Consider the following 16,399-nt stretch of genomic DNA (forward strand, 5'->3'; position numbering starts at 1 on the left):
TCCAAGAGGAAAACAGGATCAGATGAAAGCTCCTAATCCAAAGATGACCTCTCTTCAGTGAGAAGGCCAGAGTTATGTGTGGCTTCCATCTCAAGATCTCCGGTGGAATGTGTGAGTCAGGTGTCCTTTTGCCTGCTGTTCTCCAGTGCTTTTAACAAGAAGGCTTCCTCCTTCAAATTGGCAAGCTTGAGGGTGGCGAGCTCTGTCCCTGCTGTGGTTGGATTATGGTCATCCAACAAGGGTGTACATGAGTATATGTGCACTGTGTGTATTATGTAGTGCCCACAAAATCCAAAGAGGGTAAGATATTCTAGATCTTGAGTTGCACATGCCTGTGAGCTGACTTGGAAGTGTTGAAAATAAGTGAAGGTCCTCTGCAAAGGCAGCCAGTACTCTGAAATCCTGAGCTTTCTCTCTAGTTCCGGCTCTGTAGGTTTTCTCGTGTCCTGTTGATTACTGTCTGCTTCACTAGCCTGTTCCACAGGAATCAGTCTTATGAATGTGTAGCATCACAACACCAAAAATACTTTAATCTCTGACTGGATGCCCTGACTGATTTTTACACAGGATAAAAGTCGGCTACATTTGTGTTTGATTATTAACAGTGCCTCTGGAACTAAACTCAGATCATCAGCTATTCCTTTCACCTCTGAACCATCTCAAAACTCACACTGTATATTCTGTTCTGTCCTCAGTGTACCATGTATTGCTGTAATCACCAGCATTTTTAAAGCAAGAAAAAGGAGGTTTATAAAATCTTCAGATTTTAAAATTTACATTCACATATAGCTTGTGCTACACATCATTAATCCCACCTTTCAGGAGAGAGAAGGTCTCCTTACTGTCCAAACCACCCTTGTGTACAGGGTGAGTTTTAGGACAGCTTCAGATTGTGGTGACACTCTGTCTCAAATTAAGCACACAACAGCAACAACCCAACCACACTCACACAGAAACACATGCATGGAACACACACACACACACACACACACACACACACACACACACGCACACACACGGACACACACACATCACTTTCCAGCATTCAGTGGAACTGTATTTTAACCTCACCTACCTCAGTCCTTCCAGTCTGTAGGCTTCTCTTAAAGCCTCAGGAATTGGCAACTGACATCAGGCTGGTTTCTTCTTGCTGGTGGGGAAATTGGGTTGTGTTGCTTTCTTATTCTGTACTCCCTTAGCTGACCTCTCCAGGCCCTGGGAAGATTCCATTCACCTCCTTCAGAGTACTTTAGTGTTTTAAAGTCATACTCAACAAGGTAAGAAACCATTTGGTTTGATTGCAGCATTTAGGATTGTGTTGAGTATGTACCAGCAGAATGTACACTGTTTATGAAGTAGGTCTGTGAGTAAGGGCTAGGTGTAATTTTATCTGCTGAGTGAGTGAGTGTTTGCTCCATATCGTTACCCATTTTGGCTTCTGTCGTATTTTTATTCCTGTAGACTAAACGGTTTGAGTTTGTGTTGGCTTCTTCTGTGATTTCAGTATCCAGCACCTCTGGACTTATCCTATAAGTATTACCAGATTAACAGGGCTGTTGATTTTCCATGGAGATGCTTGTTTACATTTTTACTTAATACACATCTCATGATCAAGAGAAGGGAGAGCAGCTTACTGGCTTTGCAGCAACACACATTGACCCAGGGTGAAGTTTCTCTCTGTTACTGATTCGAATTCCTGAATCACCATGACATTTTGCATGAGCTATCCTCCACTGTCTCTGGCATTTGAGTACTCCTTTGCCAGTTGTTGACCCTGTTTGGGAAGATTCAGGAGGTGTGCCCTTGCTGGAGAAAGAATGCCAGTGGGGCTGGGCTTTGAGGTTTTAGTGCTCTGCACCACTCCCTGTGCACTCTCTGCTTTGTACTTGTGATTCCAGATGTGAGTCCTCTGCTTCCTGCTCCTTCCACTGTGCCCTGTAGTCATGGAACTTAACCTATGGTAACAGGTGTTCTGTGAAATAGGATCACTAATTGCCTACATGTTTTATAGCTTGCTGTGCTCATGGCATTTCTGTCACAGAAATACAAAGGTAACTAATGCAGAAGGTGATGTAATAGAGCGGATTCTTGCTGTGTGATACCAGACCATGCCACTTTGTGCTTGTTACTTGTTTTGGAAAATATGCAAGAATTCAGAACTTTGAACGAGAAGTGGCCCAGTGCTCTAAGAAGAGTTTAATGGGGTATACTGGCAGGAGCTTGGGAGTCAGGAGTGCCAAGACATATCCAGAATGTGGAAGCCCAGGACAAGGAAATTCAGAAGGCAATAATATTTGTAACTGGTCTGGGATAATTAGTATGATGCTTTTACAAAAATGTGGCTTCCTTCTGCCCACATCATAAAAACCTACCTGAGGCTAAATTAAAAAGTAGTAAACAAATTTCTTCGATGAAAATTTGAAGAGAGCCCAGTATGGCCTCTGTTATACTGAGGTTATAGGACTTCAATGAAAAAGAGCAAATGGGGCAAATAGAAATGCAAAATGTATAGTTTACAGAGAAAAAGACACTGGGAAGTTTAATATTATAGCCAAAGCCTAGGCCAGAAGAGAGCCTGCAATTACTTAGGAGATTAGAACCTTAATAAGAGGCCATGTCTCCTCAGGTGATGACATCACTCAAATAACCTCGTAATCTGTGGTAGAAAGTGACTTTCTTAGTGTTTTCCTGCTATTAACAGACACCATGACCAATGCAAATCTTATAAGAAGAACACTGCTTTGGGTTTGGCTTACAAGTTCAGCAGTTTGGTTCATTATCATCAAGGTGGGAACATGCAGCATCTAGGCAGACATGGTACAGGAGGAGCTGGGTGTTCTACATCATCATCTGAAGGCCGCTACTAGAAAACTGATTTTCATGCAGCTAGGACAAGAAACATAAGGGTCACATCAACAGTGACACACTTCCTCAATCAAGGCTACACCTATCCAATGAGGGCTCATCTGCAAATAGTCCCACTCCCTGGGCTGAGCATATTCAAATCAACACAGGAACATTAGGCATTTTCAGTTCCTGAAATCACCTGTGATCAGAAGCTGCTGCTACTGTGGGTCATGGGGCCCAGGGCTTTCCAGAACTCAGGCATCTTCTCATGTACTCTCATCAGTCACTGGGAGTAAGGAAGCTCAGCAAAGGATTGCTGTGTGGGCTGAGAAAACTGAGAAAGTCTGCTTGGGAAGGTGTGTCAATCTTCATCTCCACATGGAGATAGCATGGGGGTTACCTGACCTTACCTGACCAGTTTCCATGTTTGATACCCCTGGATCATATTCATTGTCAGGTAGGAAAGTGTTATTTGGCACCCAATGTCATGTTGTGCTTATCATGTACCCAAAGTTGATAGATGACTTAAGAATGTAGGCTTGAAAGGTATCCAGTTTCTATTCTGGGAAGGAGACCAGCAGGCCTGAGAGGAACAGGCCTCATGTGCAGAGGGATGTACCATCTGTACATGGTTGGGAGAAGCTCAGAGAAGGTTAGTCAAAGCTGTCTATCCAGTAGAGGTTAGTTAACTGTGAAACTATCACTAACAGTAAAGGTAACTTTGAACTCTGAGGAAGAGAAGGTTTGTTGCCATTGTTTGTGGACCATGCTTCAGAGGTGATGAGACACAGAGAAACTGTGTCTTGGGTTCATGCCACGAAGCTTGCTAGCTGAGCACTTCACATCTTAAGTTGTGTATGTCGTCAGGGCCCTTACACAAAGGTGATCTAGTGACAGTGTCTTGCTTTATTTGTAGCAATCACATGAATTTAAATTTCCTACTTGTTCTTGTTCTTAAAAACTCACTGATTAGTTTTAGCTGAGACTCCTGGGACACTTTTCTCTCACATGCTGTAAGTTTCAAAGATTTGGTGATTAACATAAATAACTATTCATAGGTGAACACAGGGCCCACACTGACCTCACCTTGCTATCTGGAACTGTTATTCCTGAGCCAAGGGTCTCAAGGGTCTCTGCCTCAGAAAGAAATGTGGAAAAGTGATCTCATAATCTATTCACATTCCTTGTGTCATCCAGAATATCTGCTAGAATGAGAGGATCCTTCCCTTCTCAGGACAATGTAGAAAATGATTCCCCAGGAGGAAAGAAAGGGCCACTACCCGCCTCTGTGGCGCAGTCCCTGGTGTTCACTGTAATGTCACCCAACAGTCCCACCTTGAATCTCCTGTTCCACTTAAGCATGGATCCTCCCTTTTATTCTGGGAGATAAACAGGAATCTCCAGCTAGGAACAGTGGTCCAAACATGAGGTTAAGTGAAGGCATTGAGAATGGTGTATACACATTAAGGGTTTCTGATTGAATGATTCTAAACTTAATGTACTTCCTACTAGAGTCATCTGTAAGTGATATGTAAGCTTTGTATTAAAATGTACCTTTAGGTCCAAGATTTCATGGTAGGACAATGCCCTACACTCTCTTAAAGATAATTTAAGAACTGCATGAAGAATTGTGGGGAAAATGGAAACCAGAGACAGAGGAAGGACCAGCATAGAGCAGACTAGAAAGGACAAAGCACGAAGGTACCTGGGCTGTGCCTGCTGCTTGTTATCTGGACTCTCCCTGTGGCTCATTTCTGGGGTGAGATTCTGTTCTGCCCCAGGCTAGGTTTCTTTCTCCTTGGCAAGCAGCAACAAAGCTTTATCAGGGCATTTGCTATATTCCTGGTCCACCCCTTAAAACCTCTGTGCCGGACCCTGCTGGAGATGGGCTTGATCCTCTAATGGGGCTCTGTGGGAGAGTAGATTATCTTCTTTTATTTCCTTGTTGCTACTCTTCTCACTGAAGATGCTTGTTGTTTGAATGTATGGGACACTCATGGCACATTTGTGATAGTGGTCCTGTGTAGGTGTCATCGGTAGTGGCCTGAGACGACCAGCCACAGTGGACCTTCTTCCTCCTTTTGTATGAACCTTCTGGCCATAATGAGATACGTGACCTTGGGAGAATGACACCTGCAAGGTGTCAAGGACTGGCAGGCTTCCACTCCTCTTTCTTTGTAATCTAAAAGCAGCAGCAGGATCAAGGCTAGGAAATGGGGCTGCAATGGGACTCACTTGCTGTGCCTGGGCTGTGCAGCCATACCCCGGGAGAGCCTGCTGTTGTAGGAAGCAATAAGTTGCCATTTCCTCATTATATTTTCTTTTTATTAGGGAGTATTTTATTACAGAGGCTTGAAATCCCATGCATTTCATCGCACCCAAAATTTCAGGGTCTGGCCTGAGGGGAAGCAGTTCTTCACAACGAACTGTGAACCCCTTCCCGTGTTCTTTGAACCAGGCGTGTTTCATCACCTCGCTGGCTGTTGGTCTATACATTGGATTTACTGTTAGTAATTGACTAAGGAGGTTCTCCAGTTCTTCTGAAACCCCACAGGGGGCAGGATACACCCCTGCAACAACTTGTTTTTGTAATTCTTGGATGATCACAGAATCAAAGGGGAGCTTTCCCACTACCATATAATACAAGACCACTCCTATTGTCCACATATCATTCTTCATCCCGTCATACAGAAGTCCAAGGAAGCGTTCCGGGAAACCAAAAGAATACGCACCGCAGTGCTGGTTTAGCATTTGTCCAGGTTGTGTTTCGGTGCTAAGCCCAAAGTCGATGACTTTGACCTTTTTGTTTTTATCAATCATTATATTGTCCACTTTCAGGTCTCGGTGAACAATCCCCTTTCCATGGCAGTAGCTCACTGCTGATAATATCTGTTCAAATATTTGCCGGGCCTCATCCTCCTCTATGTGCCCTGACTCTCTGATGTACTGGTAGAGTTGTTGGCCTTCCACCAGCTCCATTATGAGGTATATTCTAGTTTTGTTTTCAATGACTTGTAAGAGAGAAACAATGTTGGGGTGGTTGATCTTTCTCATTATGTTTGCTTCTGTCATGGCTGGCCGGAACCACTGCTTGTTCTTTCGGAGAACTTTGACCGCCACTGGGGTTCCTGTGAGCTGGTGGTGGGCCAGGAGGACCTTGGCATGGCTTCCTTTTCCAATAGTCTTCAGTACTTTATATTGGGAATGAAAGGTTCCCTCCTGAGAGATACAGGGATCGGGACTAGAAGGTGGTAACTCCTCCTCAGTCTCTGTAGGCATTTTATCAGTACTAATGCTACCTAAAAATAACAAACAAATGGAATCAAATAATGAAAAAGATGGAGCAATTCAGGAACTAAAATTACACATGTGGAACCTAAAAGAAACAAATGAAACAAAAAGAAAAAAATAATAACAAAGAAAAGACTAGACTAGAAAAATAGAGTAAAATTATGAACAGGGGGAAATATGAAGAATCATAAATAAAAGCCACCCAAATAACCATCCCCAAAAGAGAAAGCCAAGAGCACACAAATACTAAATGTAATGATGAAAATAAAAATCGTTATACTACAATAGGATTGGGCGGCCAAAGCTGATCAATACTGTGAATGGATGTAGTTTGAAGAAAAAGGTCAGATGAAAGAAACGAGAGGAGAAAGAATTAGTATAAGACAAAACAAACAAATGTAAAAAGCCAACACTTAAGGGAAAACTCCATTGAATTTCAGGACCTAGTGATCCACAAAAATCCACAACTCTCCAGAGCAAAATACTGAAAATTAAAATTAACCAACCACAAGGAATGAGGCAGTTAAATATCAGTGAATAGTAAACCTTAAACAAAGGCCGAAGAGTCAAAGTGTCACAAAGGGCAAATTTGTATCAAGTCTAAGCCAATGATTGCTTGTACTCAATAAATGGAGAAACAGGAATAATGTAAAAGGATGAAACCGCAGGGCATTGAAAATGGAGATAGAGTTAATCATCCGACTGCAGAACCGTAAATAATCAAAGCAGTAATATAGCATGTGAGAACATAAAAACCACCACCAAAATGAATCCAGCAATCCATAATAAATAAATAAATAAATAAATAAATAAATAAATAAATAAATAAATAAATAAAACAAAACCACAATAAGGAAATAGCCAGTGGTCTTGAGAATATATGGCCTAATTCTATCTCTTAAACACATAGAAAAAAAATCAATCCATAAATAAGCAGCCAGCAGTCTACGTAGGCCTTTAATCTGATATTATGGGGTTGGCATATCAAATTCCTGGGAGCCACTGGAGAGCCAAGACAGGTACTTGGGCAGCTGCAGGCCAGTGAGAGAGCCTGTCTTGAAAATGAGGTTGAGGACCTGCCTCAGGAACAGGAGCCAGGGTGACTTCTAGCCTCTACACTCTTTTGCACTGAGGTGCAGGTAATATAGATACAAGGGGCAAAAGGGGATGGGCACGTGCGTGCACACACAAACACACACACACACACAGGCACACACACAGGCACACACACAGACAAACACCCAGATTCATACAAAACACACTCACGTAGGAACAGGCACACACATACTTACACACAAGTAAACCTGGAAAAATGCACATCACAGACACACACACACACACACACACACACACACACAGGGACACACACACACACAAAAGAAGTGGTACACACATACAAACATACACACAAACAAACCTGTAAACTCACACACTCCTACATATACTGACAAACACACAAGCAAAAGTGTACACACACTCACACACAGGCAAATCTGTCAGCACACACTCTCTTACACACACTGATACATACACATATACACAGTACAGTAAAATCCAATACAACCACACACAGCTCACAAGATACAACCAAGTCGCAGAGGGCTCCACTCCACACCTCCTCTCAAAGCACTCAAAGAAATCCAGGCCTGGCAACAGCTTAACATCTGTTGGCTGGGACGCCTCACAGTCGCTCCTCATGAGGTCACAATAGGACCTGTCATGACATGGTTGGGAAGGGCTTCAAGGCTCTGGCTTCTGTGGGCTATGGAGAGATTTAAGGCTTTTAGAAATCAAAGCCTGTAAGATGTTTACCTCTCCTCGGTTCTCTGTTTTGAATGTTTTCTATGCCTCCTGCTTCAAAGTCGCCATGTCTACACTCAGGGTGTCACTTTTTCATTGAATTCTGAATGATTAGCCTCAAAATGATGGTACACTGTTAAAAAAAATAAAAAAAAAAAAACAAAGCTGTGTTTCTAAACTGACCCATCAAGATGACACTGATTTCATAAATCCTCAGAAAGGCTCTAGGTTATCATCAAACACCTGAGACAAAGCTGCAGGGATAGGCAGAGCACTTGCCTCCCAAGGGTAAGGAATTGAGTTTCAATCCCCAAAACCCCCATCAATGTTGGATGCATCAGCAAAGCCCACAAGCTCAGCATCTGTGGAGTGGGGAGGGGTTGGGGCTTGAAGACAGGTGGTCTGACATGCAGGCGTGAGGACCTGTCCAGAGGATGGCCTCTGACAGGACATGGAGTAGTGGTATGCATGGACACCTAGGCACATAAGGGGGTATGCATACACAGGCAGACACTTCCTATCACACAGAGGTTGGCATGATGTATAGAAAACCAAGTCCATCCTGAGTGTAGGGCTCACTTTAAATATTAAGGTCCAGTGATGGAAGAGGCATGTATGAGGACAAGGAGCCCTGTGCAACCTGGGGCCAGAAGGAACAGAGTGGCTATGCTGACACAGTTGAAATGAATTCTCAATCACAGTCTGTGACAGCCAGGTCACAGGACCCAGTCTGCTGTGTTATTTGTGAGCAGCCAGTGCAGCCAGAAGCTAACTATTGAGCACTGACTGGCCCAAGCCCAGAAAGGGTCTCTGTTTCTCAGATTGCTGGGGGCAGTGCAGTGTGTAGCGCTTTCCTTCTGAAGACTCTTCTGGGGTTTGGAGTCCCCTGTAGAGGACTCTCATGGCTGCAGACACTAAGCCTGGGAGGAAAGATCCTCATCTGTAGAGTTCACTGAAAGGCCTGAGAGCAGAAAAGGAAAGAAACAGCAAAATGTGCCACCTCTGCTCACTGTGGTTCAGCTTCTGCCTTTGCAGCTGAGCTCAGGTGCCCTGGAGTCCTCCCTAGCCTGAGTCAGTGATCTCAAGTTTAAGTCCCTACACCCTGGTTTGTAGTATCAAACAAAGCACAGTTTCAGGCAAGAAAAGCTGTGAACACCATCTAGACATTGTTGTCTACATTTGAGGGGGACTGTTGAGCCCCAAAGGGAGCAAGGGTTACAAGGTCAGGTATTATAGGAATGGCCAGGGTTGGAATCCAAGTTCCAATCTCCCTTTGCTCTGGGCAGAGGGTAGGCCTGGCAATTGGTTCCTGCTGTGTACATGGGGAGAATCAAAGGGTCTTATGGGATCGCTGGCACAGACCTGCCCAAGCATGGCTTAGGGAGCCTCACACCAACTCAATATTTGATGTGTTCCCAGTTTTGTCTACCACCCTCAGCTGTGTGCCATTTTCCCTGCCTCCTGCAAGGGACCCTAAATATCTTCCTATAAAAGGCGATCAAGGAGGAGTTGCACAAGGACAGGTGGGGCTCTGTGGGGAGGTTCACATGGGCTAACACATTAGAGGGCCACAGTCCCTGGATTGATGCTGGATGGACACCCTCCTCTGACATCCAACAGAGAGATCTTCACAGAGATCAAGAGAAGGCTTCTCTGAATAGCTGTGCAGAGCACCTCCGATTCATGGACTTAGGACTGACACCCATAGGATGCTTTTGAGGAGCCGATTGTGATTCAAGGGCTCATCTGCCTGGGTCCATGTGCCTCTAGAGATGAGCCCAGGACTTGGCTGTGGCTGGTTATGGGGTCAGATCAGAGGATTGGAGGGGGCTTGTCCTTGGCTCCTGGGAGTAGAGCAATTTTTCTTTCCCTGCCCCTACTTTTTTTGCTTTTCTTTCCTTGGCATAAGGAGGGACTGGAAGAAGTCTGTCTATGGGGAGTGAGGCTGGCTGGGAAACTGCTCGCTGTTCTACATTGTCATGCAGCTGGGGGCTTGGGGTTGTTGGCAGGATAACCTCTGCACCATTCCAGTCTGCTTCTCTCCACTTTATCCATGCATCCCTGTCCCAGGGCTGGGAGACCTGGATACAAAAGTCCCACCTGTGGCTTCCAGTCCAGGGATGGAGTCCCTCAGTGAATGGATTCCAGATGGTTCTGTGTAAAGCTGCATCGAACAGGGTAGTTACTGAACATGTGGGTACATGGAGGAGGATACTGCACTGCACCCACCCACATTTCATATAAAACCAATCCTCATGCTCTGGTACTAATTGGTTCTTTTTATACCTTTCACCATTTTTGCTATTCACTGTACTGTTAAGGGTGGATTTTCATTGTTTCACTTCTGCAAAAAGACAGAGTTTAGCATTGGAGACTCCCTACAGCCTGGCTGGAAGGGAGGCCTACACCCATGTTTCCTTCTAGGAAAAAGCTCTTTCATAGGATGCCTCCCTGAGTCCCAGGATGTGTGGAGGGCTCTGTGCCCTACCCAGGGTTGACCTCAGTATATTAACGGGAGCAGAGGCTTCTCTCTGATAGAACAGTACCACCCTCCTGCAAGATGTCTATGATGGTTTGTATATGCTTAGCTCAGGGAGTGGCAATATTAGGAGGCGTGGTCTTGTTAAAGTAGGTGTGTCACTGTGGGCATGGTCTTTAAAACCCTTTTCCTATCCACATGCAAGCCAATCTTCCCCAAGAAGCCTTCAGATGAATATGTAGACCTCTCACTTACTCTGGCACCATGACTGCCTGGATGCTGCCATGCTCCCAGCTTGATGATACTGGACTGAGTCTCTGAACCTGCAATCCTGTGTCCATTAATGTTGTCCTCATAAGAGCTGCATTGGTCATGGTGTGTCTGTTCTCAGCAGTAAACCCCTAACTGAGACAATGTCAATGTTCCCTGCTCCAGCTTCCTGGCTATAGAAGCTTCACACATGAGCGGCATTCTCTTGGGATATGGGCTTAATAGGCTCTAGGCTGTCTGCTTGATCTGAGAGTGTTAGGACATCCTGCTCCTAAGGGCATTGTTACTGTTCCCATGCAATACTGTGAAAACATCAGCAGGCTCATGCTTTCTTACCCCCCTGAACACAATGCTGCCTTTTCCAGGAGTGGATCCAACAGCTCTCAGAACCTCCTCAGGAACTATGTGTTACCCAAGGATTACCTGCACTTGCTTACACACCCCTATTCTGTGTCCTGAAAACTTTTCAAAGCCCATTCATCTGAGACTGGTGAGTTCAGGACAGTAGTCCCAAGTGTCTTGTCCTACGCTGACAGTTCATTCTCATGAGGCATCACTTACCCTTGACAGAGGATTTTTCCAAGGGGCATTGGATGTGCAGGAGAATTGTGTGTGCTGACTCCTGTCAGATCAGCACAGGATACCATCAAGGCCCCATTTGCTCTTGATTTTGGAACTCATGGTCTTGGCACTGTCTTGTTGTTATTTAGGTCCCTGTCAGTCCCTAATTGAATTTTAGCATGGGAACCCAGGGCAGTTGTCTTCAAAAATATTCCTAGTATGGGCCACATATTCACCTTGCCAGACATAAAGCACAAAGAAACACCAGGCAGGCAGAGAACCCTCAGGGGCTGGAACTGGCATGTTCAAACACTCTGGCTTGACCTTGGCCAGCACAGATTCAGAGAACATCTTCTATGTAGGAAGATCTCCTTCCTCCTCTCAGAGTTTAGGACATCTAGAGGTAGGCTAAGGTGCTGGCACAATGTGAGCAGAGGCAGCACTCTGGGCTTGTTCAGTGTCAAAGCCTCCCTGCCACCCCTGTATCACAGTCACAGCAGCCCATCTCATGAGAATTCTAGGGCTGCTGATATCCTGGATGAATAATCCATGTTCTGCTGCTAGTTTCTTTGCTTCCACATGGACAACTGAGAGAAGGGATTGATTAAGTGTAGGTGAGGAAGCCCTGCAAATATCTACTTGGTGTTAATAAAGACAATGGGTTCTGACTGGCAAGATCTTTGAATTAGATTTTGAAAAATGCCACCTAGGAACAGTTAGTAGGTACTCTCAGGAAGGTGCAGCATGGTGGGCACAATGGGACAGGATCCCTGAGGCTGGTGCAGTGGGACAGGGTCGTTGGGGCAGGTAAAACTGAGTAGGAAACGTGAGCCAGGAACAACCGGGCAGGGACCCTGGTTCAGTTACAACAGAGCAGGAATCCTGGGGGAGATGCAAGGGGGCATGATTCCTGGGGAAGGGATCTTGTAGTTGTGGCCCTGTGGCATGTGCAACTGGCAGGGACCCTGGGGCAGGTGCACTGTGACGTGCACCCAAGCTGGAATGTTCAGACAGGTGTGTGTTTGCTTCATGCAGCTGCTGTCTGAAGTAGAGAACACTGGCAACTGCCCCAGAGGGGATTTTGGGAACCCCTTCCAAGAATCCCTTAGCTCCTAACTGAGAAGCTATACATTCCACAGATGGACCTTTATTGAGATGAGCAGATTCTAAGGGAGCTGCCTTGAATGAACAGCCAAAGAAAGCAGAAATGAAGAACAAGCAATTGCAGCAGACATGTTCAGTGTGTTTTCGACCAGAAAAGTAGGACTGGAAGAAACTGATTAAGTCAAATCACTTCACTGTCTATCCATCCATCCATCCATCCATCCATCCATCCATCTACCCGCCCACCCACCCATCCATCCATCCATCCATCCATCCATCCATCCATCCATCCATCCATCCATTTCCCTGAGGGAAGTCAGCTTTTCTTTCTGAGAAGGTCAAAGCGGCGCTCCCTTGTGGTGACAATGAGGATTGCAGGCAGTGAGATAAGTGGGTATTTATTTATTTATTTATTTATTTATTTATTTATTTATTTATTTCATTATCTGCGATAGACTGCCACTTGTGGCCAGTCCCCATCTGCATCAGCTGTACCATAAACCCAGTCTCAGTGTGACACAGAAAAGGCCTAATTGGAAAGTATGTCCTCTCTCTAAGCGACACTGTATCATAACATACTCTGGACTGCAGGTCAGTCAAGGCCTGTGTTTAGGAGACTTGTGGACAGATGAATGTCTGTGAGTCTGGACTTAGACTCTGTGGAGGGCTCAGGTCACCTGACTGTCCTGAAGCTTCCCACTGTGATTTATTTCCCTCCTACAGAGCCAGCCACCTCAGCAACTGCATTTCCTGGTTATCCCCTAATCCACTTACACTGTGTAGAGTGTTCAATCTCAGGGAGGGCCTGGGAATCTGAGAGACACCACTGAGCCCCCTGGGCCTGGCTGACTCAACCTGAGGCTACTCTGTGTGTCTTCATTTTGCTCACCCTCCAGAGACCTGAAAAGTCAGCAGTGAGCTTGCTGAGAGGTCAGGAACCTCCATATTGGCCCAAGAGCAACTGTCCTCTTTTACAGGTTCATCCACAGAGCTTGTAATTCTGATTGGTGCAACAGTCAGGAAGAGTGAAAGATGTCATCTCCCAAGGACAAGTGCTGTGCTAGTGGACACTGAGGAACTTCAGGGATCAAACCCTTCCCCATTCTTCTCCAGCCTCTCTTGTTCTTCGTTGAGATGTTTCCTGCAGATCTAAAAGATATAGGCAATCCATGACATGGGTTTGAACATAATCTCGACATTTTATTCATTGCCTGATAACTAAGACTAGGTAAAATTTATTTATTTATTCATTCATTCATTCATTCATTCATTCATTCAATCAATCATTCGTTATGCATACGTACAGGGTAGCTGTATTTAGAAAGACCAGAGAGGGCATCAGATGTCATTAGAGACATTTGTGAGCCTCCATGTGTTTGCTGGGATTTGAACTCAGGACCTCTGAAAGAGCATTCAGTGCTCTTAGCCACTTATCAATCTTTCCATTTTCCAGGCTAACTTTTTTACTTCCAATAATGTCTTCTTTATTCAGGTTACATCCTGATCCCAGTCACTCTCCCTCTTCCCTTCCCAGTCCCACCTTACAAATCCTTTCTACCATAATGCTCTCCCTTCTCTTTGGACAAGGGGAGAGTCCCTGGGTACCACACCACCCCGGGACATCTAGTCCCAGGTGGCCCGAGCACATTCTGCCCCACAGATTTACAATCAGGCAGTCCGGGTATGGGGAACAGATCCAATGGCAGGCAACACAGACTGAGACAGTCCTGGATCTACTTGTCAGATGACCCACATGGAGACCAACTGCAGATAGCTAACCTGGCTCTGGGGTTGGTTGCACAGGCTCTAGCATACTCCATGAACCAAGGTATCTGACGGTAGGGGACTTCTTGTAGTGTTTTAACCCAACCAGTTTGCTTGGCACTCTCCCCCCACTCTTCCACAAGACTTCCCGAGCTCCATCTGAGGATTGGCTGTGGCTTTCAGCTGCTGAGTAAAGCCTCTGGAGACAGGTGTGCTACTTTTCTGTCTGCAAGTAAATCAGAAAGAATATCATAAATAGCGTCAGAGGTTGTGTCTGTCACATGAGACAGATCTCACTTTGTGTCAGTCATTGACTGGTTGGTCCCTCAATATCTGCTTTACCTTTATCCCTGCACACTTATTGGCAAGACAGATTTCGAGTTGAAGGTTTTGTGAATGTATTGATGTCTCCTTCCTCTTCTAGAAGTGTTTCTTGTTACAGGAGGTGGCCATTTCGTTTTCATGCTCTGGTAAGCCTGCAAGGGAGGCTTTGTGTTGGGTCCAGTAGTTAAAAGCAAGACCTGGGAAGAGGAACGGCAGAGTTGTGATCTAGGACTTCCTGCAGCAGCCAGCTCTGGGTCCTGGGAGCCTAGGCAGGCTTTGCAGTCATAGAGCTCCATCCACTGCCCAAGTCCCATCCTGACACCTTCTCCATCTCTATTACAGACCATTGTAATTCTGGCATAGTCGCTCTGTCCTGGGCCCGATAGGCCATCCTACCCTGGAAGAACAGAGAGTTCAAGGACGGCCAAATTTCACTTAAGCAAACTTGTTCTCAGACTGTGTGGTTGCTCTGTCTTAGCTCTCATAACACACTTTCCTCTACGTTGCCTTAGGCTGTATCCTCCAAGCATCCCACCATGCATCAGCTCCATATCCTGACGAACCTACCCTAGGGTCCCTGATAATTCCAGATACCTTAATGTTCTCCCAGGATAGACTGTGGCCTCCGGTGTGGCTCACATTGATCCTAGAAGTTCTTGGGAGCCTCCATGCCATGGCATAGGATGTCTCTGAATCCGCACTGGCCTGAGGGATTCCATCTGGCACAGGATTCTCTCCCTATTGTTGAATTTTGGCTCTTACGTTTTTCAGGAATGGCTCTGCATGTGGTCAATACACACTACCCTGGAAGACCAGAGAGTTCAAGGACGGCCAACTTTCACTTAAGCAAACTTTTTCACAGAGTGTGTGGGTCCCATCAGCAGAGAGTAGCCTCCACATTGCAATGATGTGCAAACTTCTGCCTTTCAGCCATGATGGAGGGTAGCCTGAGGACCCTCCACAAGCCACAGGTGGGTGATGTGTAAATTGGGCATGTTATTGGGTCAGGTCTTCAGTGCAGTGCCTTAAGCTGACAGCCTTTTGGGAGGGCATATGCTTCTCTATTAAATGAACTGGTTCCACTGTTGGCCTGGACTCTGCTGTGTCTGCCGCTCATGCTCTCCTCCAAGTCTCTAACTGTCCCTAACTCTCCTTGACTGGCTGGTCAATCAGTCTTCATACCAGTCTAGAGCCGTTCTATAAACACAGAGCCCAGACTGTCCTCTGCCGACGTTTAACATGGCTGCTGGTTTAGTGTCCTGGGTTCCCTATGGGGGTGCAAACTCAAGTTTCTTAGGTCCCTATGTGTCTGACAAAAAGCCTTTAGAACAAGGTAGATGTGAAGAAATCAGGAAATAAACTCCTGCAGTACTTCATGTCTACCACTGGAGGGCTCTACACTTTTCTGGTCCTGGTGTGCTACTCAGCAAACCCTCTCACTGGAAGGCCCTGTGCCTGAAGCAGAGAACCTCTGCTAAACACAATGTTACCAAGAAACTGGCTGTATCTTCATGGCAGCCTGTAGAAGATTCTCCACGACCCTGAGGACCCAATTGGGAAACCTTAGGTAGGCAGGGTGTGGGAGCCACCAGGGCTGTATGGAGACCTTACCCAGAATTTAATCTCCAGCTGTGCATTCCGATTAACATGACCCACACTCCTATGAAGGTCTCTGGGTGGCTCCTGATATGAGTTGGGGGAGGAGGGAGGACAAGGAAGCTGGGTCAAGACAGAAGCACTGTCCTTACTCACTGCGTCTGGGCTTGTTCCTGCCCTAACTGGGAAGCAGGAACCAAACACCCCCTCCTCATGGGACTGTCCGTGATGAGGCCAGCTGAGGATCTGAACTGTCAGCAAGAAAGACAGGAGCTGTATGTGCCACAGACCAGAGCACAGTGTCCCGCATAAGCCCATCTCTCAAATGATGCCATCTCCTCCCCAGAGTGGCTCCAGTCTGGG

The 16,399-nt window shown here is 45.8% G+C and overlaps 1 long non-coding RNA gene and 1 pseudogene across 3 annotated transcripts in view; one reads left to right on the forward strand and one right to left on the reverse strand.

Moving 5' to 3' along the window:
* Positions 1 to 16,399, forward strand: part of LOC134485086 (uncharacterized) — a 70,833-nt gene that overhangs the window by 18,472 nt on the left and 35,962 nt on the right. For 2 of the 3 annotated variants that reach the window (XR_010062949.1, XR_010062948.1), the window contains exon 3: positions 15,212 to 15,411. The exons of the other annotated variant lie outside the window; for it this stretch is intronic. This is a non-coding gene — a long non-coding RNA (uncharacterized LOC134485086). The remainder of the gene's footprint in view (positions 1 to 15,211; positions 15,412 to 16,399) is intronic. 3 annotated transcript variants of the gene reach the window in all.
* LOC134485085 (sperm motility kinase Y-like) lies at positions 3,053 to 7,786 on the reverse strand (annotated as a pseudogene).

Source organism: Rattus norvegicus, chromosome 1 (assembly GCF_036323735.1).
Source record: "Rattus norvegicus strain BN/NHsdMcwi chromosome 1, GRCr8, whole genome shotgun sequence".
NCBI lineage: Eukaryota > Metazoa > Chordata > Mammalia > Rodentia > Muridae > Rattus > Rattus norvegicus.